General features: G+C 45.6%; 1 protein-coding gene across 2 annotated transcripts in view; it reads left to right on the top strand.

Annotated features, from left to right (window-relative positions):
• The first annotated feature begins 5998 nt into the window (after positions 1 to 5998).
• Positions 5999 to 27334, top strand: part of SMIM14 (small integral membrane protein 14) — a 54114-nt gene continuing 32778 nt past the window's right edge. Inside the window, exon 1 of one of the 2 annotated variants that reach the window (XM_073561092.1) lies at positions 5999 to 6173. The gene's annotated coding sequence lies outside the window, so the exon portion shown is untranslated. The remainder of the gene's footprint in view (positions 6174 to 27334) is intronic. The other variant, XM_073561093.1, reaches the window with a different exon arrangement.

The following is a 27334-nucleotide window of genomic DNA, read 5'->3' as shown; positions in this document are numbered from 1 at the left end:
GTCAGAAAGGCCTCCTCTGCCACAGGAGACCAATCCTTGGAAGTAGACCCTTTACGGGTGAGCGCAGAAATGGGTCTTGTGATCGCGGAGAAGTGGGTGACAAATTGCCGGTAATAGTTGGCGAACCCGAGGAATCGTTGTATCGCCTTTAATCCAATGGGGCGAGGCCATTTGAGGATGGCAGACAACTTCTCGGGATCCATCCTTAGACCAGCGTCGGAGATAATGTATCCCAGAAACGGCAGAGAGGTCTGTTCGAAGAGACATTTCTCGATCTTCGCATACAGGCGGTTCTCCCGAAGACGCTGAAGCACCAGGCGGACACTCTTTCTATGGGACGAGAGGTCCGGCGAGAAGATGAGAATGTAGTCTAAGTACACGACCACACAGGAGTACAAGAGATCCCGGAAGATCTCAATGACGAACTCTTGAAAGACTGCAGGAGCATTGCAAAGGCCGAAGGGCATGACCAGGTACTCGTAATGGCCATCTCGAGTGTTGAAAGCGGTCTTCCACTCATCACCTGCACGGATACGGACCAGATTGTAGGCTCCTCTGAGGTCCAGCTTGGAAAAGACCCGAGCCCCTCTGAGACGGTCAAACAGCTCCGGAATGAGTGGAAGAGGGTACCTGTTCTTGATGGTAATCTCATTCAAGCCCCTATAGTCAATGCACGGCCGTAGAGTTCCATCCTTCTTTTTGACGAAGAAGAACCCGGCTCCATTGGGTGATGAGGATTTCCGCATAAAGCCTTTGGCGAGGTTCTCTCGGACATACTGGGGCATGGCGGTGGTCTCTGCGGGAGACCGAGGGCAGATTCTGCCCCTTGGAGTGGTTAAACCGGGAACAAGTTCAATTGGGCAGTCAAACGGCCGGTGTGGAGGGAGGGCCTCCGCTTCCTTCTTATCAAAAATATCAGCGTAGGAGCTGTAGGCTGGAGGAAGACTCGGGAGGTCTGGAAATGACCGAGGAGCGGCCACCAGGCGGACAGGAGTCAGACAGCGAGCTTGACATGGGTGCCCCCAGCGGAGTATCTCCCCAGAAGACCAGTCGAGAACAGGCTGATGAGTCCTTAACCATGGAAGACCAAGTAGAATGGCGTGAGAGAGCTTAGGCAAAACGTAAAAGGCTATCTTCTCTCGATGTAAGGCTCCGACTTGCAACTCCACCTCTTCAGTGAACAAGGTGACGGTCACCTGTAGCGGTTTGACATCCACGGAGGAAATCTGAATTGGGTTAGATAGAGTGACTACAGGAATTTGGTATTTGTCCACCTCTTCCGGCCGAATGAAGTTACCCGTTGAGCCCAAATGCACGTAGGCTACCTCGGAACCACGTCTCCATCCTGAAACCAAAAGCACAGAAATCGTAAGGGGTTGAGAGGGATCATCATCACCTAGGAAGGCCTCTCTTACCTGACGTAGGTGAAGTCATTTTCCTGTCTCTTAGGACAGGTGCGGACATAGTGTGACGAATCACCGCAATAGAGGCACAGACCTTGTGCCCGTCTCTCTCTGACGCAACTCAGCCAACCTGAGACTGTCTATCTGCATGGGCTCACCTGAAGAGAGGGAAGAGGACCCGACCGAACGGGAGCTGGAAGACCGGGTGAAAGGAGAAACTGACCTGGAGGACCGCCTGTCTCTCGCTGACTCCCGAGCGCGCTCCAGGAAGCGCAAGTCAATGCGGGTAGCCAGCGAGATAAGGTCCTCTAAGGTGGACGGGGTATCTCGACCTGCGAGTTCATCCTTTATTCTACAAGAAAGACCGCGCCAGAATGCCCCCACCAAAGCCGTGTTATTCCAGCCGAGCTCGGAGGAGAAAGTGCGAAAGCGAATAGCGTACTGTCCGACCGTGAGAGAGCCCTGGTGTAAGTTAAAGAGTGACTCCGTGAGAGAGGCTAACCGACCCGGCTCATCGAAAACCTTACGAAACGTATCCAGGAAAACCGAGAGGCTCGAGACGACCGGGTCGTCACGTTCCCAGAGCGGGTTTACCCAAGACAGGGCCTCTCCCTCCAGATGGGACATGATAAAGGCCACTTTGGCCCGATCCGAGGGATATTGCTGCGGCAGCCATTCAAAGTGCAGGCTACACTGATTTAAGAACCCCCTACAGAGCTTGGGATCCCGGGTGAAACGAGGCGGCTTGGCGAGGCGGGGCGTCGGGAGAGCAGTAGACGCGGGAGGAGGAGTCGGCACTGCAGTGGCATCCTGGAGGGCCGACAAGCGACTATCAAAGGAGGCCATGTAGGACAAAATGTGGCCTTGAGTATCTTGCTGCTGACCCAGCTCCTGTTGGAAACTGGCCAGCTGAGTGGCATTTCCAGGATCGGCCACCTGTAAGGCCAACAAACGGGTGTCCATCGACTTCATTACTGACATAATGCGACCCTGATTCTCCCGTAGGAATAGCAACTCTTTCTGGGTAGCAGCCGTAGTACCGGCGGAGTCCATGGCCTGATCATACTATTAGCGTGGGCGGTCTGGAGAAGGAACCTCCGGGAGTGGACCCTCTGGATCGTGGCACCGAGGGGCCCCAGACGAGCTACCAGATGGAACCAACCCCTATACAGGGACCGTTAGGAGCAGGCCCAGGGGTTCGAGGACCACGGTAGCCGGTACCGAGAGGGACGGCTCAGGATGGACCAGAGTAAGACTGAGACTGGAGTAAAGAATAACAGAACAAGACTGGAACCAGGAGGCTGGAATGAAGAGAGACAGAAGACTGGAACGAGGAGGAATGACAGGAGTAGGAACACTGGAGACTGGAGTGGAGTAGGATGACAGGAACACTGGAGACAGGACTGGAGTAGGATGGCAGGAACACTGGAGACAGTACTGGAGTAGGACGGCAGGAACACTGGAGACTGAACTTCGGACGAGGGCAAGGAGCACAGGTAGCAGGACTGAGAGGCTGCTGCGGGGAGCAGCCGAGAACGGAACTGCAGGAGCAGAGAGCACACGATGAAGCAAGGCCAGAGTGCTAGGAAACACAATGATCAGGCGCCTCCCTCAGGGGGAAGCGGCCTGCTATGGCCCCGTCTGGTCAACCATTGGTCCAAAGGTGCTTCCGGGTCAGGGCACAGCCGGAGCACAAGAAGTAGGAAGGAGGCGCGGCCGCGGCCTATGGCGCATGCGCATAGCATGCAGGAAAGGCATCGGTCGCGAGCCCGTCTCAGGTGACCGCCGCGGCCGTCAGGTGGAGAGAGGCTGTGGCGTAGAAGCGGAGGCCAACTGCGGCATGGGAGCGGAGGTCGGGTGAGTATGGCGGAGCAGTGTAACAGGATGCCAATCTGGGTCAACAACTGGGTCATCCATCACCTCCTCTTCAATTTCATGTGCACCTTCCTCTGTGTCACCGTGTAAGGTGGTATAGTATGTGGGAAGGGGCACCTGAGTTTCATCAGGGTCAGATTCTGGCTCAGTACACTGCGAGGACAATGTAGTGCTCGGAGTGAATGTATCAGCAGAAAAATCTAGCAGTGGCGGTGCATCAGTGCACTCCATGTCAGATTCATCTTGGACTGGGGAATTCACGATTTGACTTGATAACCCAGCATGGTATGTGAAAAGAGCTCCATGGAGTAATCTGTAGTGTGGCCTGCCGCATCCTTCACTTTTGGTAGGGGTGAAGGACACAAGGAAAGGTGTTGTTCCTGACCAGGAGCCTTCACTGACGACTCAGTGCTTTTATTTTTTGAAGCTTCAGAAGAGGAGGCGATAGAGCTGGAGGCTGTGTCAGCAATGTAAGCCAAAACTTGTTCCTGACGCTCCGGCTTTAAAAGCGGTTTACCTACTCCCAGAAAAGGGAGCCTTCGAGGCCTTGTGGAGCCAGACGAAGACGCAGGCTCAACACCTCCTGCCTTAGGTGCTATTGTGCTTTTGCCACTACCAGCAGATGCACCACCACCACCACCATCAGTACCAGCTGGCAACCCCGCCCACTTCCACGGCCTCTTCCACCATACTTCCTCATTTTTGGAAAAATGTACCAAAAATACCACCAGCTATATGGTACTGTAAAACAAAGTACAAGGTGTATATAGTATTGGGGAGAATTGGAAGCTCCCTAGAGATTTTAGGAGGCTGAACTATTATCTCAGGCCCACTATAGATTACACCTCAATTTAACAGGCTGAAATAGGCAGGTGTATGACCAGGTACAAGGTGTGTATATAGTATTGGGGAGAATTGGAAGCTGAAATAGTACAGAAAGAGGACTTAAAAATCCTCCAATAATAGAAAATAGCAATAGAGCAAAAAGGTTTACCCGTCCAGTCCTCCAGACAAATGCACTATCAGGATGCAGTGGACCCATATAATTAAGATGGCAACACAGGTGCAAGAATACCGATGAAACAACCACTCACAGCCTACCAATACATGGAGGGGGCGGTTGCCTGGTATGTTAATGCACAATAAAAAACTTGTATGCGGCGCTGTTCACACTATGGCCATGCACAGCATCCAGGCCAGCCTAGTAGTGACACCCTTCTATTAGCTCAGATGGGCTGGCCCAGCGCTATCAAAATGCATCCCATGTGAACAGACACCGCAGTTTACAAGACCAAATGGGCTCAACTGCACACTGAATAAAAAGTGCAAAAACACATTAAAATATGTGGAGTATTAGCTGATATTTTGGCCAAAATACGTGAGCCCGTAACCTGCGCCAAAGGTCTCCACGTTTACGGGTACCTAGCACTAAATCCTAACACTGAAATAGCACAGAAATAGGACTTAAAAATCCTCCAATAATAGAAAATAGCAAAAGAGCATGTATTGGTAGGCTGTGAGAGGTTGTTTCATCGGTATTCTTGCACCTGTGTTGCCATCTTAATTATATGGGTCCACTGAATCCTGTGCATTTGTCTGGCGGCCCGGACGGGTAAACCTTTTTGCTCTTTTGAGAATTGGAAGCTCCCTAGAGATTTTAGGAGGCTGAACTATTATCTCAGGCCCACTATAGATTACACTTCAATTTAACAGGCTGAAATAGGCAGGTGTATGACCATGCACAAGGTGTGTATATAGTATTGGGGATAATTGGAAGTCGGAAACCCGACTTCAGCGAAAGTCGGCGACTTATGAATTTGACCGACCCGTTTCGCTCAACTCTAGTTGTGAGAATTCAGAAGCTGCAATGTCAGGATTCAGTGCTGCAGGTTCCAGTAGTCATCACATGGACACTTCACTCATATGCCACTTTCATACTTATGGTCCTGTGACAACGAGCTTCTCTTCCTGCTTCTCTCAGTTTTTCACTGAACATTGAAAGCATTAGGGAGAGCAGCTCGTGGGTACATGACTAAGGCTAGGTTCACATTAGTGTTCGGGGGCTTTGCAGAGGGCTGCGCACTTCCTATGTTAAGTCCCGCCTACTTCCTCATACTTCTGCAGGCATCCTGTGTACCTATCTTTAACATTGGGTACGTAGGGTATGCGGATGCGTTGTTTGGCGCGTCCGTCGACCGCACGAGAACGCAGCAAGTTACGTTTTGCGCAGACGACGGGCTCGTCAAAACAACGCATCCGCATACATCCCCATGTCCTGCATACCCAAAGTTAAAGATAGGTACGCAGGACGCATGCGGAAGTATGCGGAGCATAGCGGAGGAAGTATGCAGCCCTCCGCAAAGCCCCTGAATGCCAATGTGACACCAGCCTTAGTGCGCAAATCGCATGTGTGCTTGGGGGGGGGGGGGGAGGGTGCCAAACCAAATTCTTGCCCCGGGTGCCAGAAAGCCTAGATACACCTCTGCATTACTGTTCTCCCCACTGATCGGCACTGCTGCCACTAGTGCTGCTCTTTGTGCATGTACACAGCGCAGCGCTCAGCATTTCCTCCAGTAAACACTTCACACAGTCTACAGCGTCCCCTAGTGGCCACACGTCAGATCCACTCTCTCCGGCCAAGCCGGCTCTGGCAGCCTCTGATTGGCTGATTGTTGCCTCTCCCACACGCGCCCTACGTTTATTGTTAGGCTAGGGAATCATCACGTGAGGGGTGTGTCCTCACCGCAGCTGGAGCCCCCGGGGTCGCGCAGGCGCCTTCGGGGGGCGGGGACACTTGGGGAGATCCGGGTTTGTGGACGAGCATGACGTGTACAACCGAACCAAAACAGAGCAGGTTCTGCACAGCGGAGGCGGCCGGTGGTGTGCTGCACGGAGGTGAGGGCTCCGGACACGGCTTACGTCCTGTATGCGGCGTGTAGTCCGCGCTATGGCGGTGCTGGGTTTACCCTCAGGGGGTTCTGCTATTATAGCCATCATTCTGCCCTTGCTGCACTGTTGGCAAAGTGGGTGTGCTGTGTCCTGTATATAGTGAGTATGCTTGATATGGTGGATATGGTGGGTCCTGTGCATGGTAGGTCCTGGGCATGGTGGATCCTGTGCATGGTGGGTATGGTGGATCCTGTGCATGGTAGGTCCTGTGCATGGTGGGTATGGTGGATCCTGTGCATGGTGGGTATGGTGGATCCTGTGCATGGTAGGTCCTGTGCATGGTGGGTATGGTGGATCCTGTACATGGTAGGTCCTGTGCATCGTGGATCCTGGGTATGGTGGATCCTGGGTATGGTGGATCCTGGGTATGGTGGATCCTGTGCATGGTAGGTCCTGTGCATGGTGGATATAGTAGGTCCTGTGCATGGTGGGTATGGTGGATCCTGTGCATGGTAGGTCCTGTGCATGGTGGGTATGGTGGGTCCTGTGCATGGTGGGTCCTGTGCATGGTGGGTATGGTGGATCCTGGGTATGGTGGGTCCTGTGTATGGTGGCATTCTGTGCTCTGTCCCTCTCCTTCACATTCTTCTGTCCTTGTAATCTACCATGTTTGTACTAACCTCCCAGGTGTTACCCCCCCTGATATGTCATTGTGTCACCTGACCCATTATACATTATTGCACATGTCAGTTTCCAATGAGACGTTATATGCCAAGGGGTTGTAGGCAAACCACCACTGCCCGAGAACCAATTAGACGATGCACATTTAGATTATATTTCCTCTAATATCCGTGGAGTTATCTGAACAATTATGGCGGCTTTAGTTCTTTGTATGGAAAACTTAAAGGGGTTGTCCACTCCTTGAACAACTCCTTATTAAATGCTATGTTCCCCCCACCTGTAAAATAAAAATACCATATACTCACCTCCCACGTCGACGCCAGGTCTCCTGATGATCGCATGACATTGAAATACCATGTGAGAACTGCAACCAGTCAGTGGCTGCTAGTGGACTACCGCACTTGCACCTTCCCCAAACATTCGAGGAGGAAGTGAGAGCACAACAGCTAAATAGTGTCTGCCGCAGCGCAGTGACTCGATGCCACCCAAAGATGCATGGAAATCCTGCCCATAGAAAGGTGGATAAGGTTCTCATAACTGAGCGAGGAGACGGCGCATGCGCAAGATTACAGCGTTGCAACTGCACGTCACACATCAGCGTGATGTGCATCAGAAGGGGGGGGTGGATGCCATTACAATGAAGTCGGGAGGCAGGGATTTCTTGCAGGCACCGCACGCCCCTGAGCCTGGAAGAAATACGTGACCTAAAACAACTGCATTTTTCAATATCTACACCCCAGCTATGATGCATACCAGTAAGAATTGTTAAACCATTCTATTACCTGTATGCCCATAGTAATAGATCAAAATCGTCCTGGGGGGGGTGACAGATTCTCTGTAAGAACGGGCATCTCAGTAGTGGACAGTCCCTTTAAAGAGGACCTGTCATAAGGAGAGACTTCTTGCTTTTATTTTTTTTATCTGCAGTATGGTTCCAGAGATATGGGCCCTTTCTATATTTAGTTCTAATTCTGGTCCTCACAAGAGGATGTTTGTCACAGAGCAATCATGCTGATGAGCCTTAAGACATGACCACAGAGGATCCTATGAGCCACGCTCCTCTTGTTTAACACCTTTAAAAATTACCAATAAATTAAAACAAGTCCCATATCTATGGAACCGCATGGTTGATTTAAAAAGGTAATCTGTCAGTAGCATCGTCCCTCCCGTCTATATGGGCATGCAGGTCATAGGAAGCTGAATACAATGACACCTTGATATCTGTGAGCTGATGTTTTATTCCAGAGAAATCCACATTTTCTTATAGGTAAATGAGCTGTTAAGATCTATGGGGCGGTGTCACGACTGTCTGGTTTCCTGGGGCTCCTGCCCTGTCCCCATCGCTAGGGGCACCTTAGCTCGCCCTGTTCCCCAGATTACTTCTGATGGTGAAAAAGCCGGGGCCATGTACCTTGCCTTAGCTCCTGAATCCGCCCACAGTCTGTACCCTTCCCCCACCCAGAGAAGAGGGGAGTAGTAGTGTACCGTAATAAACCAACCAGACTAACAAGGTAAACGAACAGGGATAAAGGAAAATGCCAATCATAGAAGTATACACACACAAATAGACGTGGACTCGGGGAGTAGAGGATGGGGTTACACCAAAGTAGAAGAAAAAAGGGAATTATCACAGATAAATCTACCAACCACCTTCTCCAATAACGACCTCCAAGCCATGCAGCATAAACTAGCTCTGGCATTGAGTGCTGGCATGGGCCCAGCTTTTATAGGAGATGGGAGTGGCTAACAGTGCACAACTGAGAGCCTTAGGCTAAGTGCACACGTTGCAGAAATTTTCTGCTCAAAAACCTGAATCCCTTCCCAGAAACCGCACTTATTTTTCCGCTTGCGTTTTTTGCGCGGTTTTGATGCGTTTTTTTCCGCAGCGGTTTAAAACCGCATGGAAGAGGCCTAAAACAGGGAAAATCCGCAAAATTAATGTGCATGCTGCGTTTTTTACCGCGATGCGTTTTTTTCGCGGTAAAAAAAACGCATCAATGTGCACAAAAAGTGCAAAATGCATAGAAATGACTGTGCAGCTTATTTTTAGCGGTTTTATAGCGAAAACCGCGGTAAAAATCGCTAAAAAAAGCTGTGTGTGAACACAGCCTTAATGCTCCAGGAGCGCTCTCAACTAAGCAGGTTAACCCCTGCACTCCTAAAAGAAATTTACACTGTTTAATAACAATGTGAAGTACTTCTAATCAGTGCAGGAGTAGGAGAAATCAGACACTGCGATCTTCTGGCTCCTCTGACGCGGTAAACCTGTGACAGCTGGACTCTGATCTCCCTGAGAATCTGCTTCCATAGATAATTTTCCATCAAAGGGGGGTTGCCAGTGTGAGACATGTAATGACTGACAGTCTGCTCTCCTGATCTACATGTCTCATTCTAGTAACTTTCTTTCATTTACAGTAATCTCTGGAAAAATTAATGAATTGCTGGCTTTTGTTCATTTTGCCTCCCAAAAATCGGAATAAAAAGCGATCAAAAAATGTCATGTGCCCGAAAACGGTAGCAATAAAAACGTCAACTCGTCCCGCAAAAAACAAGACCTCACGTGACTCTGTGGGCCAAAATATGGAAAAATTAGCTCTCAAATTATGGTGATGCAAAAACTATTTTTGCAATAAAAAGCGTCTTTTAGTGTGTGACCGCTGCCAAACATAAAAACCTGCCATAAATAGTAAATCAAACCCCCCGTTATCACCCCCTTAGTTAGGGGGAAATAATAAAATTTAAAAAAAGTCTATTTCCATTTTCCCATTAGGGTTGGGATTAGGGTTAGGGTTGGAGTTAGAATTGGGGGTTTCCACTGTTTGGGCACATTAGGGGCTCTCCAAACGCAACATGGCGTCCGACCTCAATTCCTGCCAATTCTGCATTGAAAAAGTCACAGTGCTCCTTCCCCTCTGAGCTCTGCCATGCGCCCAAACAGTGGTTTACCCCCACATATGGGGTATCAATGTACTCAGGACAAATTGCACAACTTTTGGGGTCCAATTTCTCCTGTTACCCTTAGGAAAATAAAAAACTGGGGGCGAAAAGATCATTTTGTGAAAAAAATGATTTTTTTTTTTTTTTTTTATTTTTACGGCTGTACATTATAAACTTCTGTGAAGCACTTGGGGATTCAAAGTGCTCACCACACATCTAGATATGTTCCTTGGGGGGTCTACTTTCCAAAAAGGGGTCACTTGTGGGGGGGTTTCCACTGTTTGGGCACATCAGGGGCTCTCCAAATGCGACATGGCGTCCGATCTCAATTCCAGCCAATTGTGCGTTGAAAAAGTCAAATAGTGCTCCTTCCCTTCCGAGCTCTGCCATGCGCACAAACAGTGGTTTACCTGCAAATGTGGGGTATCAGCGTACTCAGGACAAATTATACAACTTTTGGGGTCCAACTTCTCCTGTAAATAGTAAAATAAGAAAAATTGGATCTGAAGTAAACTTAATGGTCATTATTTTATTTTTTTTATTTTTTTTTTTTTTAATAAACATTCCAAAAATTCCTGTGAATCACCTGAAGGGTTAATAAACTTCTTGAATGTGGTTTTGAGCACCTTGAGGAGTGCAGTTTTTAGAATGGTGTCACTTTTGGGTATTTTCTATCATATAGACCCCTCAAGGTGGCTTCAAATGTGAGGTGGTCCCTAAAAAAAAAAAAAAAGTTTTGTAAATTTTATTGTAAAACTGAGAAATCGCTGGTCAACTTTTAACCCTTATAACTTCCTAACAAAAAAAAATTAGACATGTGGGAAATGTTACTTAAGAAATTTGTGTGACATATCTCTGTGATTTAAGGGCATGAAAATTGCGAAACTTTTATTTTTTTTCACAAATAAGCGCAAGTCATATCAACGAAATGTTACCACTGTCATGAAGTACAATATGTCACGAGAAAACAGGGTCAGAATCACCGGGATCCATGGAAGCGTTCCAGAGTTATTACCTCATAAAGGGGTGTGTTTTGCTGGCCGTTTTTGCAGCCCCAATACATTTCTGTGGGGCTGCAAAAACAACCTGCAAAAATAAGTAGGAGGGCCGTGCTCCGTATGGTCGTGAGGACACTGCCGCAATGCATTTCAATGGTACAGCAAAAACAACGTTAAGTTGTTTTTGCGGTTTGGCGTTTTTTTTTTTTTCCCTGCTATTTGTTATAACAGGGAAAATCTGCAATCCGAGAAGGTTTTTTTGCAGCCCTTTTTTGAGGAATACCGTGAAAATCACGGCAAAACGGGCCGCAAAAACTACGGCAAGTGTAATAGAACATGCATGCATTAGGCTATCTGTGGAAAACATGGATAGAAAATGTGCATGACTAAGGGTGTATGCAGATTTTTTTTATTTTTTTTTTTCCTGAAAAATCCACATCACCTGGCAGAAACTGCAGGGTAAAACGCCTGCGGAATCCTATACTTTGTCTAGCGGAACTGATGAAGATTCTGAGAGAGAGAGAAAAAAAAGTGACATGCTGCGGAAAATAAACCGCAGCAAATCTGCATGGAAATCTCCTCAGCATGTGCACAGCGGATTTGGTTTTTCATAGGTTTTCATAGTACTGTAAGCTTCATGGAAAACCGCTGCGGATCCGCAGCAAAAACCGCAACGTGTGCACGCACCCTAAGGCTTCTTTTACACTTCCCAGGTTTTTTTGCGGACCGTATTGCCGTGATTTTTGCGGTCTCCCGCAAAGACGGGCCGCACAAAAACTTTATCTGATCGCCGTTTTTCCCTGTTGTAACAAATTGGTGGGAAAAATACGGCAATCCGCAAATACGGTGTACCGCAGAAACAAGCTACCGTTGTTTTTGCGGTACCATTGAAATGTATTGCGGCCGTGTTTGTAAGCCGTGAAACAATATCGTGCAAGCTCAATTTTTTTTTTTTTTTTTCTACTGCCGTATATACGGCCATACGGGACATGGCCCTCTGATGAATTTTTGCAGGCTGTTTTTGCGGCCCCATAGAAATCTATTGGGGCCGCAAAAACACGGCAAATGTAAAAGAAGCCTTATGGACGTGTGTTCGAGGCCTCAGCCTTATCTCCGCTCAGAACCAAAAGATTGGACGTGTTAATCCAACATGCCTGACCATACTTTCCATGAACATCTACCATGGGGAGGGGGGGTAGTGGAGACACCTCAATCTATACAATAAACTATAAACCGGTTCCACCGACATTAATGTGTGTGGTCCACTTTAGTCTTTCTGACAACCTCTATGTACCGGAGTTGGTGTCTGGAGCAGGATCCCTGAGTTACACAAGAAATGTCTCCTTGTTGTTCTGTGTTCGTTTTACTCTAAAATGTGGGTCTGGAAGTGAAGCACGGAGCGGGGGCTACAGCTGTGCAGTGATTCCTCGGAGGTACAGTTGCTTGCTCCAGATGTGGTGGAAGGAAGGTTTGTCTCCTTGGGAGCTTTGCCTTCTTTTCTTTGGCTTATTCATGGCTTTGTTCAGATGACATTTATTTGTCTAATCATTTCATATTCTGGTAAATAAATAAAAGATAAGCCGTAACAAGACTTGTATTAGGGTAACGTTACACCTAGCGATGCACCAGCGATATGACGCGGTCAGGATCGCTGGTGCATCGCTAGGTGGTCGCTAGTGAGCTGCCACACAGGCAGATCTCACCAGCGACATCGCGGTGGTCGGGGGGTCGCTACTTACCTGTCAGGCGAGGTGATCCTGACGTCCTCCCGCCTGGCTCCACGCGTCGCTCGTCGGCGCCACAGGAAGTCCAGCAGGAAGTGCCCGACGAGGAATGGTCCAGGAGCTTCTCGCGCGATCAGTGATAACCAGCGGGGGAGCCGGTCGGAGGTAAGTATCACATGCAGCGATATCGCTAGCAATATCGCTGCAACGTCACAAAATCGGTGACTTTACAGCGATATTGCTAGCGATATCGCAGTGTGTAACGGGAGCTTTAGGTTTAGTAATGACTAGAGTTGAGCAATACCGTCCGATACTTCAAAGGATCGGAATGGATCGGCCGATCTTAAAAATAAAAAAAAAAAAAAAAAGTATCGTTATCGCCGATTCCGATACCGGAAGTCCCATTCAAGTCTATGGGACTTCCGGTATCGGAATAAGAAAAACCCTGTTTTTGCCTTGTACAGCCTCTCTGGGGTCTGTACGGGCCTTTCGGGGGGCTGTGCCGGCCTGCCAGGGGGTCTGTGCAGGCTCCGGTGGTCTGTGCCGGCCTGACGGTGGTCTGTGCCGGCCTGACGGGGGGCTGTGCAGGCTCCGGGGGGCTGTGCAGGCATCGTCCGATGGGACTACAAGTCCCATCGGGCGATGCCTGCTACCATGACAGTGATTGACACATTAGCCAATGATGGGACAGTAGTAGTCCCATCATCCGGCTAATGTGTTGAATGTAAAAAAAAAAATTACATGCTACATACTACATGCATGCAACATGCATACTACATATATACTACATGTAACATATATACTACATGCATACTACATACATGCTACATACTACATGCATGCTACATACATACTACATGCATGCGACATATATACTATATATACTACATGTAACATATATACTACATATACTACATGCTACATACATGCTACATACTACATACATATATACTACATGCATGCTACATGCTGCATGCAATACATTCATACAATACATACATAGACATACAGTACATATAACATAGAGTAACATACTTACCAATACTTGTCACATTGTTCCCCAAAGCCATTGTCTTTTACGGAATAAATATTAACATAACAAACCACAAAAATACTCACCCATGATCCGAAGCAGTCCACGAGTGTGTCCCACGACGATCTTGGGTAGAGAACTGCAGCATCAGCTGATGCTGCCGTTCTCTACGGGCTGCAGGAATCCAATGACGGAAGGTAGGTATCCTTCCGCACTGTATTCCTCCGCCACTTAAAAAAAAAAGTCCCTAGTCTCACTTTATGCCATTGCTGCGTGGGAAATTCCCACACAGCAATGGCATAAAGTGAGACTAGGGACTTTTTTTTTTAAGTGGCGGAGGAATACAGTGCGGAAGGATACCTACCTTCCGTCATTGGATTCCTGCAGCCCGTAGAGAACGGCAGCATCAGCTGATGCTGCAGTTCTCTACCCAAGATCGTCGTGGGACACACTCGTGGACTGCTTCGGATCATGGGTGAGTATTTTTGTGGTTTGTTATGTTAATATTTATTCCGTAAAAGACAATGGCTTCGGGGAACAATGTGACAAGTATTTGTAAGTATGTTACTCTATGTTATATGTACTGTATGTCTATGTATGTATTGTATGTAGCATGCATGTAGTATGTATGTATGTAGCATGCATGTAGTATGTAGCATGCATGTAGTATGTATGTAGTATATATGTGTTATGTATGTAGCATGTAGTATGTATGTGGTATGTATGTAGTATGTATGTAGCATGTGGTATGTATGTAGCATGTAGTATGTATGTAGCATGTAGTATGTATGTAGCATGTAGTATGTATGTGGCATGTATGTGGCATGTGGTATGTATGTAGCATGTGGTATGTATGTGGTATGTATGTATGTGGCATGCATGTAGTATGCATGTAGTATGTGTGTGTGTGTGTATATATATATATATATATACATACATATATATATATATATATATATATATATATATATATATTTTTAACATTTAACACATTAGCCGGATGATGGAACTACTACTGTCCCATCATTGGCTAATGTGTCAATCACTGTCATGGTAGCAGGAATCGCCAGATGGGACTTGTAGTCCCATCGGACGATGCTTGCACAGACCCCCGGACATCAGCACAGACCACCGGCAGGCCGGCACAGCCCCCCGGCAGGCCGGTACAGACCCTGGGCAGTCCACACAGCCCCCCGGCAGGCCGGCAGAGACCCCCGGAAGGCCCGAAATGACGGCGCATCATGATGCGCACACACCGCGCATCATGATGACGTCATTTCGGCTGTCAATCAACTTTGAACTTCCGATTCCGATGCCGACTTCCGATATTGAAAAAATATCGGAAGTCGGTATCGGAATTCCGATACAGCAAGTATCGGCCGATACCCGATACTTGCGGTATCGGAATGCTCAACACTAGTAATGACGACTCTGTGCACCTTCCTGGCATTGATGGGGTTACATGCATTTGAAGTCTATGGATTATGAATCTTTGAAGATATGGGAATCCCAGATCCATGATTCAAAGTCTGTTGATTACTAGGGTCCCATCACTCATTCCGTTCTGGTTCCTTTCTCTACCATGTCTCTAATAGTTCACAAAACAGGGTAAAGTGCATAAGAATATATCCCTTTCTCCAAAAGAGTATGTCATTGATTTTCTTGGGTTATTTCTACCTTCCCTGTACTGTTAAAGTGACACCAGAAAATAGCCCCCTTGATGTTCTGTCCGCAGGGGACCGATGCGCTGAGGATCCTCCGTCAGATTGCGCCCTGCACATTTTTCTGTGTCGTTTTCCCATTACTGTGAGAAGACTGGATACATCAAGGCTTTGCATTTTATTTTTCCAGCTAACAGAATGCTGAATGTATTTTGAGGCTAAAAGACAATGTCCAATTCCATAATTTAGTGGAACGCTTGACATTTTCTTTTCTAGTTTCTTTTCTTCTTTGTTCTCTGACATTTGTGACCTGACATGATACATTCTGTGAGATTATAAAGTTATTTGTCCTTCTGGGAACCAGTGATGCAACTTCATTCCCGGAACTGATTTCATATATTAAGTCTAGCTTTACGCTGGGTGGAGTTCACTCCTATAAAAACCTAAACGCACAGGAAACATTTCATACTTGTCTGTTTTTCTTATACACTCAGGGTTTTGTAAGAGCTATCATGTATGGCAAATTTTACATTTGACTTATTGCTGGAACGTGTCATATTTTAGAGGTACAGATGAAGAGGTAGGTACAGAAACGTTCTATGACCTACCTTCTAGAAGGAGACTGCCCAAGCAATACCAAAATATTCCTTACATGTGAAGATATCAGTCTTCCTGCTTATCACATTGGATCTGGAGAGTGATCCCTGAAGCTTAAAGAGGAATGTATAATTAGAAAATTAGTTATTGCTTAAATCAGGTTTTGTTACATATATCATTAAAAAGAAAAAAATGTAATTCTGCTCTTTTAGACTTTCCATACTTTCATGAAGAGTTTTCAGCATGCTCATTATCAGCAGAGGCAGGATTACAATGACCAGTAACAAGTCTATAAATGGCTGATAACACAGGATCCCCTAGTCACTGTAGGTGATTTTACACCCTACCTGCTCTCCCATAATTCACAATGACACTTGGCTCATTTAACCCTGCTGTACTGTTCGGGTCAATATGACCCGAAATGATTTTTGAGACCCTGCAGATTTTTTTTAATGAGGATTTGAAAATAGTGGTTCCTTGACTTCTCCTCATTTGTGGAGCCCTACATTTTTTTTATTTTTTTTTTGTTTACTTTTTTGCTACACTTGTACTGTTCGGGTCAATATGACCCGATAGCATTTTATACTGTTCTACAGGTCTCTGATTATTTCTGACTGCAAAAGTTATGTTTTTTTATGTGTATAAAACAATTAGAGTAGCTAAAAATCAAGAATTAATAGGTCGGGTCATATTGACCCGGGAACAGTACAAGTGTATAGCAAATGCGAACAGAACAGCAGGGTTAACACATCAATAGGAAAGTTTGCTCAGATTCCGACCCTTTGTGGCTGATGACCTGGTCTTTCATGTGTGCTTTGTAGGCTCCTCTCCATATCTGAAAACCAGGTCTATCCAGGAATGCTAAATTGTAGAAAAGTAAATAATTAACTGGAATGTTCATGTCCTAAAGATCAGTTAGATGAGATCTGTAGGAGGTTGGGAAACCTTCCTTTCAGTACTTGCCTTAAAATCCTTCAGCTACATGCCAAGAAGAGCTGACAGTTGAGTGCTGGCTCATAAAGATGTCTCATTAGACAGTGCATGCTTCAGTAATGATTTTGGGTCGTGGGGGTATGAATGCCAACTTCTGCACTGGTGTAGGACCTTGGTTTCAAACCAAGTGCAGGCGCTCAGTGCACCCTTGGTGTGGCCAATTGTTTAGTGGCTCCTTCCCACCTACTTGTTTTGTCGCTCTATCTCCACCTCCTCATCTTCTTTGATTGACAGCTCTGGCTTTATACGTAGAGGCAGAGATGGATGGAAAATATGTACATTGGAAGGTGCACTGAACTATTAGGCCAGTCATTTTTTGCTGTCGGACTTCCTTCAAGGGATCTACACCTCTCGGTTTTGCATCGTTGGTGATAGTCATGGATGGTACTGCTTTGGCAGGAGGTTGCATTGGTGGCTGGTGGCTGGCACACTTCCTACTCTCTTGATAGCTTTCAGTTGTGACCTGACAGGCACATGTTGACCCAAAGTCACTGTCTCCTCCTCATGCAGAAGTTAGAACCCTTTTAGGGAACTTACACATCTTGAGAAATCCTATTGTAGGACGGTGGAAGAGTTATTGCCATCATCGCCGGTGGTGCACAGTCGTAGAGATGATGCCTGCTTCCCTGGTGGTCTAGTGCTTCTCCAACTGTGTGGTTAGTAGTGAGGCACCAGCTAAATGCTGGAGAGGCCTCTTTATAGAGGCAATTACACGCTCACAGTCCTTTAGTAACAGGATTAACTCATTTTGTACTTACTGTTTATTTTGTACTAGGATACGGAGAAAATAGAAAGGAAAATTTTAGAAAAAATGTTCAATTTTTGAGTGGACTTCCACTTCAGATCGAGTCCCAGACGTCGTGTTCTTCTGTGTGGTGAGGCACAGGCATTTTCTTGTCCTGTTTAGTGAAGCCTCAGAAGAATAATTTTGAGAATCCCTGGTTTAGAATGGTGTAGGAGAATAAGGCTATGTGCACACTGTGCTTTGTGAGTAGTCTCTTTGAGCTTAAAAACAAAAACATTTGAAATATTTTTCCTATTAATTTCTATTGGACATCTAATTTGCTGGTCATGTGTTTGTTCCTTGGGGCTTTTTTTTCTTTGAAAAATGCCTGGTAGGAGAAAAGAGTACACACTACCTCTCTAAGGCTGCGTTCACACATTGCGTTTTTGCTTCTATTTTTATGGATATTTTGAGCTGCATAAACCAGCAAAAGCTATGAGATTGCAGAAATCTCATGCACAAACATTTAGTTTTTTTTTCTTCTTACAGAATTGGAAAACTGCTGTTTGCGCAAACTGCGGCATGTCACTTCTTTCAGTTTTGTTGCGCATTTGGTGAAAAAAGCCAGTATAGCACTATGTGAAACCCTTTTATTGTGGTTGTTTTTTTTTTTTTCTTCTCCAAGTTTAAGCCATAAAGATCTCAGGAGAATAGTCCTTAGGATTAGTGCAGTTTTATTAAATTAGTGATGTGTGACAAATACACATTGGGCCGACCAAGGTGTGAAACTGAGTAATAGCTGACCAACTCACAGGATGACCAAAGTGTGACAGTAAACAGTGTGGATGGGATAAAGTGACTTCATCTGCACATGACTCTCCCTTTAAAGGGAATCTATTAGTAGGATCAGCCTCCCCCCCCCAAGTCGTCTATATGGGTGTGTGGGAAGATCAATTTAATATCTGCGATCTAATGTCTTTTTCCAGAGAAATCCACATCTTTCTTAACTGTAAATTGACTGTTCAGGATATGGGCCGGAGACTGATCTCCCTGAGAATCTCCCTCCAGAGAATAATTGGGGACATTACCAGTGTGATGTGTAATGGTCTCCAGTGTTACCAGTGTGAGATATAATGGCCGCTCTCTGCTCCCCTGATCTCAATGCAGAGCTGTGTGTGATTATACCTGACCCATCTGCAGGTTCCTCTCAGCTTCCAGCTCACAGGCAGACAGGGTTGCAAGTATTGTTACAGTACAGCAGAGCTTAGAAAAGCCAAAATGTGTTTTGCAAAGAGACAATGTTCAGTCCTCCTGTTCTGTGTCAGTTACATGTCTAACACAGGTAACTACCCCTTTTCATGTAAAATAATCTCTGGAGGCAGATTCTCATGTGCTCTGTGTCCGGCCCATAGATCTTAGCAGCTCATTTACATATCACATAAACATGGATTTCTCTTTCTCTTCTTCCTATGACTTACATGCCCATATAGTTGGCTTAGGACCATTGATCCTATTGACAGATTCCCTTTGAAGGGATCCTGGCAAGCATGACTTTACCTATTGAAGTAGTGGTACTGGTGCCTGTCGTACAGTAAAAATTATTATTTGATCCAATGTGAAAGTCCTAAGAAATCTACGATAGAATCCGAATGCAAATCAGTCTGTTATTTCACTGGGCACCAAGTACATTGACAATCCCCCCTCCCCTGTACTCTACACCCATCCAGGGCACATCCAGCCTGACTTTCACATGACCTTTCATGCCAGATTTCTCATTAAAGGCAAATTGAATCTTTACAAAAAACGGTATTTTTATTGAGGCACAAGCGCCTATGCTGCCGTCCCACTGCTTCCATATGTGAACACATGCTGACCAGACCAAAATCAATTTGCAGGACTCTGCTCGTTGGTAATCTGTGGCCGCTGGACAGGATCATTGAGAACAGCCTCCTACCTGACAGTGTGTCCGGCTCTTCTTTTAATTAGCCGGCTTGGTGCAACATCATCGTTGCGGCATGACAGACAGATGGCAGACATACGTGACGGACAGACGTGATGTCACGTCTAGCCGGCTGATCGAAAGTAGGGCGGCGGGAGGGGATTTTTTTTCAGGGCTCCCCATCCAGTGACAATAGATTACTAATGGACCTGGGAATCGGTTCCCCCCCCCAACCCTGGTGCTGCCAGGATCCCTTACACAAGAACGGTCTTTAAAAAAAAAAAAAAAAAAAAAAGCTATGACTTGTTCATGTGAAGACAAACCGCGCACACTGTCTGCTTCTTACACTTGTGTATCGGGGGTCTTCTCGGCTGCTGACATAACATCTTGTAGCTACGTTACCTTTTTTCTATATTTTATCTTATATGTAAATTTCCTTTCTAGTCTGCTAACTTTCAGAGCTAAAAAGAGGAACTGCAGCTTCCGTCCAGTCCGCGGTTATTTTCTTATGTCGGGATACAGTAAATATTGTTTGTCTTCGTGAACCGCCACTTTCCTGTTCTGAGTGATCCTCTGTCACAGCCTCATAGTCCGCAGGGCGGCTTTGTATTGTTACGGGGTGAATGGTGTTTGGATTCTGCAGTAATGTTGCACAATCACAACAATCACCCAGTGGTAATTTAATCATGTGTTCGGTCAGGCCGACCCGGTTTCCAAATGCACAGAACAATCAGGGAAGGGAAGCTGTCACCAGGATTTTTCTATGATGGAGGGACTGGGACCCTGATTCCAGCGATGTCACTTGCTGTGCTGCTTGCCGTCATTTTCATGCTGTCAGTTTTCTGTGCTGCAGCTCTAGCAGAGCCGTAAATAATAAGGCACTTTTTTGCCCTGCCGGTAATAAATTTAAGGTGTTTGTGTGTTTTTTGTTTTTTTTTGTTTGTTTTTTTTCGTTTTTGAAGATGAAGAAATTTTAGATTATTTTGACGGTGATTCTCATCATTTTACAGTGTCTGCAGCTGATGTCTCATACTAGAATTATGGGAAATAGACCTGGATCACTTATAATGATTTAATATGGCTTCACAATGTGTCCGTAAAAAATTCTTTCCTTGTGTTTGTTGTTTTTTTTTTTTATAAGCTGTTCAGAAAAATTGAGCAGATAAGTTGGCCACGCCGTCAGAATACTGAGCTGTGTGTAACCCCGCCAACACCACTGATTGGCAGAAATCTGCCAATCGGGGGGGGCGAGGTTATACTGAGGTGACTAGGAGGCATGAGATGTCTAGTCCTGTGGTGATAATCTCCTGCCGATAAAACACTCATTTTATTTAAACCGCAACACACCAACCAGAAAGTGATACGTTGTTGGAATCATGGTTTCTGCTCCTGTATCATGCTGCACTCAGCTACATGGCAAAGAACTGCTGACAGATTTCCTTTAAATTTTATGCATAGAGTATCATTATTCTCGGCTGCACATTGTACCAGACATATGATGCGGAGAACGGTTATCAATGCAAACTGAAAAATGATTTCACTACTCTGCAGTGATTGGCAGAATGATTAAACCGGATGATTATCCGGAACCGAATGTTTCTAGTACAATCCTTCCTGATAATTGGTCTAAATGCGTATTTTTTTATTTTTTTTTTTCTCTTCCCTTTATAGAGTCTTAGGACTGTGGAGTTGGAGTCAGTAGAAATGTGCCGACTTCAACTCCGGCTTCAAAATAAATGTATTTAATATTATGTATAATATGTTAAAATGAATAGATTTAGAATTGAATATAAAGCTTGTTACATATTGACTTTCATAGGACATAAGGAACAATGGCGACAAAGTCTCCGATGTTACCATATCATTACAGTAAATTATTATACATGAACCATTTATGATGGAGTCAGTGTGTGATAAAATAGTCTCGGTAATCCAGTGTCAGTCATAAGAATCTGTGCTTTTTTTTCTATTGATCCTAGGATGGATTGGCACGAGAGATATTTTCTGGGGGAAAAAAAGTCAAATTTGAATTTTTTTTTTTTTTAATTTAAGAAGTGAGTGCGTTCACTTTTCACACACTTGTTACAGAAGTAAACCTTGACATGGACACGACGTGTCTGAGCAGTTTTATATATTGCAGCTGATTTTACACCCATGCCTATAGTACATGCATATGGCTCCTAATTTATGCAATTTGGCAATGCAATTATTTATCTTTTTTATTCTTGTGGAAAATTGTATCGCGACACCCTGCATGTACTATTATTGCCCTGTAGGATAAATTCATCCTTACAGCTCAACTTCAGGCTATTTGGCACTTTTTTTTTTCTGCTTACCCCTCCTGATTTGTGTAAACCTCCAAACTTTCTAGATAAAGAAAAAGTTTGTGCAGGCACATGTGGCATGTGTTAGGAGGGCACAGGCTCCATAAATTGTATATGATGTACAAAATCTGTCAACTCTAATTATTCTGCTGGAATTGGAACATTATTTTATGAATCTTGGCCGTGCATGTCCGTGGCCTCGGGCGCACATCGGTGGCCTCCTTGGGTGTGTGCCGGTGGCCTCGGGTGAATGTGATGATTTCTTGCCGTGGTTTGTTTGCCCAATGCCGGCTCATCCACATATCTCTCATTAGAGCAGCAGCTCTCCTTAAAGGGAATCTGTCAACCCCTTTGAGCTGCCGGCATCGCCATCAGGAGCTTTATCTACAGTATTCTGTAATGCTGTAGATAAGCCCCAGATGTAACCTGAAAGATAAGAAAAAAGTTAGATTATGCTCACCCCGGCGTCCGGTCCAATGGGTGTCGCGGTCCAGTCCGGCGCCTCCCATCTTCATACGATGACCTCTTCTTTCCTTCCTGTAGTGGCTGCTGCGCAGGCGCACTGCTCTGCCCTGTTGAGGGCAGAGCAGAGTCCTGCAGTGCGCAGGCGCCGGACCTCTCCCAGCGACAGATGGTTTACACTGTTTTACCACATCAGACAGGCCCGCGTACTTGTTCACTTTCTCCAGCAGGCGTTCTTCGTGGCTCTATCCATCGTGGCTGCCCTAGGCCAATCCACCACGGCGTTTCACCTCCCAAAGCCCACTGTATTCCAGGTCCTCAAAGGCCGTCTCTACCTGTGACCAATGTCCTATAGGGTCACCCCCCGTGACCGTTTCCACTGTCCAATGTCTCTGAGGGGTCTCCTCTGTGTGACAGCCCCTCCTCACGTGTGAGCTCCCCTGGCTGACTGAAGCTTCTGGAAGCTTACCTCAGTATTTATTCAGTCAGTCCAGGTAGCCCCACCCTCTGTCACCTGACAGTTACCTCCACCCATTCAGTCACCTTGACCTCTGGCAGTTATGTAACACTCAAATGACAGTTACATAATCACTGCCATCGGTGCTCTCTAGTGACCTCTGATGGGCAGACTGCCACATGACACCCTCTGTCAATCTGTCTCCATTACAGACAGAACCGTACCCAGCTCAACCTCCCCACATGCACACAACTGCTAGTCTCACTCCGCCCCTTTCTGTGATCAGCAGCTCACTGCCTATGGACATTGTCTATACAGAGCCTGGTGTGGGCGGGATTAGCTTTCTCAGCTCTGCTGTATTGGTAAATCTAAAATCTCACAACTGCTGCATCCAGTAAACTAAATGATACATTGCTGCAATTGGGGTCTCCTTGTCTGCATCAAGCTTCTCTCGGATCGGGTAGCAAAAACCTGGTGACAAATTCCTTTTAATGATCTTCAATTGAGTTTTATCATGACCCACGACCTTGACCATTGCAAAACAAAAAAAACCTTTTGGGATTTTTTCATTTTTCTTTTTGCAGCCATCAAGTCGCTCAAAACTCTATCCCCTTAACTTCATGTGATTGCAACTTTCACATGTGTGATGATTTGAATGTTTTGGGGTCTTTTCCAGAAATCGTTGCTCTAAAATTGTTGGGAGGCAGCAAGTTGCAGATGCCTTTTTGGTCACTTGATATATGGAGCCACTATACAGAGTGTTAAAACCCCATCTGCCAAGCATCAGCGAGTGCAAGTGTGCTCTCATCCAGATGGATAAGATTCGTGATCTCTATACAAACTATTCTTTTATATCATTCATGTAGACTGTGTATAATCCAGTTATAAAAAATACTCAAACGTAACCTAAGTACCCAGGCTTATATTATACTAGCTGAAGAGCCCGGCATTGCCCGGGCATAGTACTTAACTGTGGGTCCCGCTGTCTTCCTTAACAGCCCCGCTCTCCACCCACCATCACGTTCTCATCCGTCCACAGCCCCGTTCTCATCCGTCCACAGCCCCGTTCTCATCCGTCCACAGCCCCGTTCTCATCCGTCCACAGCCCCGTTCTCATCCGTCCACAGCCCCGTTCTCATCCGTCCACAGCCCCGTTCTCATCCGTCCACAGCCCCGTTCTCATCCGTCCACAGCCCCGCTTTCCATGCACCACACACGATGACGCCGGGACCAGGAGAGAGAGGTGCGCAGATTTAGTTCGGCCGGAGTGGGCAGAGCTAGAGTAGAGCTGCCGCGCATGTGATTGGGCGACCTGCGGGGGGGCGTAGCCTAGCGCGGTCAACCAGTGGGCGGAGCTTTCAGAGTGGGCGGAGCTGCAGAGCGTGTGATTGGGCATGTGGGGGTGTGGACTAGCGCTGTAGTAGGCCGCAGTAGAAGCTGGGGACTAAATTTAGGCTGGGAAGCTGCAGGGGAGAGGGGGGATAGTGCAGTTGGCGAAGGGGAGCGCCGAATGAGCCGGGACAGGGTTGGGAGAGTGCCGACACTATTCGGCCCCTGTCCTGAAGACTGTCTTCCTCCACAGCCCCTCTCTCCATGCACTGTCCTGCTGTATCCATCCTCAGCCCCGCTCTGCTGCTTCGTGATTGGTTGGTGTCACACTCTGCTGCTTCGTGATTGGTTGGTAATACACACACACACACACACTTATATATAGAGATATTCCTCGGCCGGCCGGTAAACAAGACTAACTGTGCGTCTGATTGCACGGCATCAAAAAATAATTGTTAGTGAATTTCACTAATCTCTGATATTTGTCTGCAAGCTGCTAGAATATTGCTGTTATTGTTGGGGTTTATTTTGTATTATACTTACACTATGTATGATGTACGGTATGTATACCCTGAGTGGGAGTGTTTGCTGCAGAGCTTGAGAATCCTGTTTTCCTTGTTTCTGACAATATACTTCTGTGCTCCATGTCTAGCTGTCACGCTGTGTATGTGCTGCCACTAGAGGGCGCACAGGTCACAGATTTCTGGAAATATTCTTAGGATGTTACCTGTGGGTATTTCCAATGCTAAGGGGTCTAGAACAGGGGTGGGAAACTAATTTTTCCTAGGGGCCACATGAGAGACCATGACTGTTGTTGAGAGCCGACCTAATAGCTTGAAATTAATTCTACTCAATATTAATTTATTAATATTAATTGTCACTTAATATTGAGCAGAATTAAGTATAGAATCATAGAATCATAGAATGGTAGAGTTGGAAGGGACCTCCTGGGCCATCTGGTCCAACCCCCTGCTCAAAGCAGGATTCGCTAAATCATCCCAGTTAGATGTCTGTCCAGCCTCTGTTTGAAGACTTCCATTGAAGGAGAACTCACCACTTCTCGTGGCAGCCTGTTCCACTCATTGATCACTCTAACTGTCAAAAAGTTTTTTCTAATATCTAATCTGTGTCTCCTCCCATTCAGCTTCATCCCATTGCTTCTAGTCTTTCCTTGTGCAAATGAGAATAAAGTTGATCCTTCTACAATGTGACAGCCCTTTAGATATTTGTAGACAGCTATTAAGTCTCCTCTCAGTCTTCTCTTTTGCAAACTAAACATTCCCAAATCCTGCAACCTTTCCTCATAAGACAGGGTTTGCAGACCGGTCACCATTCTGGTCGCTCTTTTCTGAACTTGCTCCAGTTTGTTGATGTCTTTTTTAAAATGTGGTGCCCAAAATTGGACACAATATTCCAGATGAGGTCTGACCAAAGAGGAGTAGAGGGAAATAATTACTTCACGTGATCTAGACTGTATGCTTCTGTTAATACATCCTAGAATTGCATTTGCCTTTTTTGCTGCTGCATCACACTGTTGACTCATATTCAGTCTGTGATCTATTAGTATACCCAAGTCTTTTTCACATGTGCTGTCACTTAGCCCTATTCCTCCCATTCTATATATGCTTTTTTCATTTTTATTGCCCAGATGTAGTACTTTGCATTTCTCCCTGTTAAAAACCATTCTGTTAGTTGCTGCCCACTTCTCCAGTTTATTTAAATCTTTATGAATCCTCTCTCTCTCTTCTCTAGTATTAGCTATCCCTCCTAGCTTTGTGTCATCAGCAAATTTAATCAGTTTACCCTCAATTCCTTCATCTAAATCGTTGATAAAGATGTTGAACAATACAGGGCCCAGGACAGAGCCCTGTGGTACCCCAATTGAGACATTCTTCCAACTGGATGTGCAGCCATTTACGACCACTCTTTGGGTCCGATCACTAAGCCAGTTATGAATCCACCTAACAGTTGCCTTGTCCATTCCATACTTAGTCATTTTTTCAATAAGGATTGTATGAGAGACTTTGTCAAATGCTTTGCTGAAGTCAAGATATACTATATCTACAGCATTTCCTTGATCCACCCAATCAGTAATACCGTCATAGAAGGAAATTAAATTAGTCTGACATGACTTATTAGTTACAAACCCATGCTGACTCTGTTTAATCACTTCATTCTTATCCAGGTATTGACATACATGTTGTTTAATAATTTGTTCAAAGATCTTTCCTGGTATAGAAGTCAGACTCACCGGCCTATAGTTGCCTGGGTCCACCTTCTTCCCCTTTTTGAAGATAGGAACAACATTTGCTCTTCTCCAGTCTTCTGGCACTTCTCCTGTTCTCCAAGAATTTTCAAAGATTATGGAGAGGGGTTCAAAAATTTCTTCTGCTATCTCCTTCAGTACTCTGGGGTGTAATTCATCTGGACCTGGAGACTTGAATTCATTTAGGTTAGCTAAGTGTTTCCTCACTATCTTTCTGTTTATAGATATCCTGGATTCTTCTATTCCCTTAATAGGACAGTGAATAACAGTTGATGTTACATTTCCTTTCTGAGAGAAAACAGATGCAAAATAGGAATTTAAAAGTTCAGCCTTCTCAACATCCTGTCTTACAATTTCATCATTTTCATCCTGTAAAAATCCTATAGCATCTTTGACTTTTCTTTTACTTTTGACATATCCCCAAAATCCTTTATTATTGCTTTTGACATCTCTTGCAAGCCTCAATTCATTTTCAGCTTTAGCTAATCTGATTTGTGCCCTGCAGGTTCTGCAGACAGCATTATATTCTTCTTTAGATATGCCTCCCTCTTTCCATTTTATAAACATTTTTTTCTTCCTTTTTAGCATGTGCTTAAGTTCTGTGTTCATCCATCCTGGTTTCCTTAAATGCTTCCTATTCTTCCCTCTTTTCGGAATTGTTAACAACTGTGCTTTGAGAATTTCATTTTTCAAGATTTCCCATCCTTCCTGGACATTTTTGTCTTTAAGGATATCCAGCCATTGGATCCCTCCAATTCTCTTTCTGAATCCCTTAAAATCTGCCTTTCTGAAATCTAACCTTGACGTCTGAGTCTTCACAGGTCTTCCGCCTCTAGTTATCCAAAATTCTAAAATAGCATGGTCGCTACCTCCTAGGGTCCCAGCCACTTTTACCTCCTCCACCATTTCCTCCCTGTTTATAAGGATTAGATCCAAGGTAGCAGTTCCCCTTGTTTTCTCCTTTACCTTTTGGAAGATAAAGTTGTCAGCAAGAGAGGATAAGAATTTCCTTGACCTGTTAGTTTTGCCTGAGAGAGATTCC

Source organism: Dendrobates tinctorius, unplaced genomic scaffold (genome assembly GCF_039654945.1).
Source record: "Dendrobates tinctorius isolate UK_male_01 unplaced genomic scaffold, ASM3965494v1 ptg000314l, whole genome shotgun sequence".
NCBI classification, from domain to species: Eukaryota; Metazoa; Chordata; class Amphibia; order Anura; family Dendrobatidae; genus Dendrobates; species Dendrobates tinctorius.
The sequence above is the reverse complement of the archived record's forward strand: the minus strand, read 5'-3'. Positions and strand labels throughout refer to the sequence as shown.